The sequence below is a fragment of the Crocuta crocuta genome, unplaced genomic scaffold (genome assembly GCF_008692635.1).
Source record: "Crocuta crocuta isolate KB4526 unplaced genomic scaffold, BGI_CrCroc_1.0 scaffold103, whole genome shotgun sequence".
Classification (NCBI taxonomy): Eukaryota; Metazoa; Chordata; class Mammalia; order Carnivora; family Hyaenidae; genus Crocuta; species Crocuta crocuta.
The window spans coordinates 12,908-15,207 of NW_027529192.1; the positions used below are offsets into that span (position 1 = coordinate 12,908).

Here is a 2,300-nt window from a genome sequence, read left to right on the forward strand (position 1 = left end):
ATTGGAGGCAATTAAAACATTTACATAATCAGAAGCCAAATAAAACTTAAGAAAAAAGTCAAACCAAAAAAAAAAACTGATAACAAACTTAAACCAAATATAAGATAGAAGATATATGGGGTAAGAGTATATCAAATTGGTAGTATAATCACCCAGAGAAAAAGAATTATTTCAAAGGACTTCCGACTGTTTATTTTTAGTGGAATATATTCCAAGGTTAAATGATAACAGTACTATAGTTTTGAAGATGTTTTATGTATTTGTAGGACAGAGACAATTAGGAAATATATTACTAGGGACAAAGATTTTCAGTGGTAAGGAAAAGAGATACAAATAGAACATCAATAAAGCAAAATTATGTTAGATGTTAATTTGAAATATCAGTGAAAATTCATGATTTTTAAAAGAAATATCTATATGTCTGTATCTATGTGCATCTGTCCACTGTCCTCCGTGAAGTAGCATACTTATAGTGATGAGCATCACTGGTCTGATTATCTTGATTTCCATATACTATTCCCCATACACATCTTGAAGAAATGGCTTAAGTCCACAGTGAGAGTGGAGTGTCTTCTTGTGCCAGAAAACACAAAAGTACTCAAATATGACATACAAGCCAAGTGAGAGGAGTTACCATTGGCAATATCTGGTCTATTTGGAACATCAAGAAGAATAAGGACTGTCATTTACTAAACACATTGACAAAATGAAAATCCACAGTCCATGCTTATTTAAAAAAAAAAAAAAAAAAAAGTCCCTGGATTCCCAGCCGGTTCCTACCACAGTCCTCCATTCACCCATCTTCTCTTTCCTTTCAACATGACAAATGCTGCTATGTCCAGGGACCAGGGACTTCCTAGCAGGTCGAGTGGGCCTCGCCATCTCCTAGACTGCGGTAGCAGCCCATCCAGCAGGCACAGCATCCCGGCAAGCAAATTACCTCAGGTAAGTGATTCAAGGGCATTACTGACAGCATGGTTCATATCCCCAGGATCAGGGATGGGAACCTGGCCAATGTCATCAGATACTTTATCATGCAGACTCTCAACTTTGCCTTCAAAGATAAATAAAAGCAGATCTTCCTGCATAGTGTGGGCAAGAGAATCCACTTTTTTCCTATTTTGCAGGGAATTTGCCATCAGGTGGTGGTGCTGGGGCCAAATCCTTGTGGGGTTTTTTTTTTTTTTTTGTATCCTCTTTATTTTATCCCTTTCCGGTCTAGCAGCATATGTGGGCAAACCTGGAAATGAAAGGGAATTGAGGCCTCCACGACTGCCCTGTTAATATCTACAAATCTAGGGGCACCCTGGTGGCTCAGTCATGTTGAGCATCTGACTCTTGATTTCAGTTCAGGTCACAATCTCACAGTTGGTGAGACTGAGTGTCACATCATAGTGTGTGCTGACAGCGCAGAGCCTGCTTGGGATTCTCGCTCTCCTTCCCCCTCTCCTGCCCCCTCTCAAAATAAATAAATAAACTTTAAATAATCTACAAATTTAGTGGGATTAAGGGACTGTACAAAGTTTAATGTGTCTGAACAGGGTAGTCTCATCTACTGAGATGCCTACTTCGGTATCTATGATAATACAAAGGGAATGCTTCCAGATTCCAAGAATACTCACCTCTTGGGGCGCCTGGGTGGCTTAGTTGGTTAAGCGTCTGACTTTCGCTCAGGTCATGATCTCGCGGTTCATGGGTTCGAGCCCCGCGTCGGNATAATACAAAGGGAATGCTTCCAGATTCCAGGAATACTCACCTCTTCAGTAGATGGATGATTGCACAATCGGTCACAGTGCTTGCTGGGTTGACTTCCTGTCCATTTGACTGTTTGTGGCTATATGATGATGCAGGGCACAAGGGAACTGACATCATGTACACAGGCATGCCCAACTGCTGGAGGAAGATTGCTCTGATGAAGGAGCCAAAGCTATTTCAAGGGTGCATGGTCCAGTGTTCTCAGAGGCATGGGTGGTGCTTCTGTGCTTGTCATGTATAATGAAATCTAGAAGTTCACGTAAGCTATTTCCTAGTTTAGCCCCTTGTGAGCAGGCATCTTGTATTATATAACACATCTTCAGTATAATTGACATACTGTTGGCTGTCTATCTATCAATGGCAACCATTTGCTGGTTGAAAATGGGAAGTGATAATATTCATCTGACCAGTTTTCACTTAAAACCACTTCCACGATGATGAGACTCAATTATATTGTTTATTTCAGTCACCTCTGATGAATAAACTTGAAGAAATAAGAAATAGTTGTAATTTAAAAATAAATAAAAAGAAAAGAGAAAATCTAT

The 2,300-nt window shown here is 39.8% G+C and overlaps 1 pseudogene; it reads left to right on the forward strand.

Annotated features, from left to right (window-relative positions):
• Positions 1-826: 826 nt before the first annotated feature.
• Positions 827-2,018, forward strand: LOC144226802 (ADP/ATP translocase 2 pseudogene; annotated as a pseudogene).
• Positions 2,019-2,300: the final 282 nt, after the last annotated feature.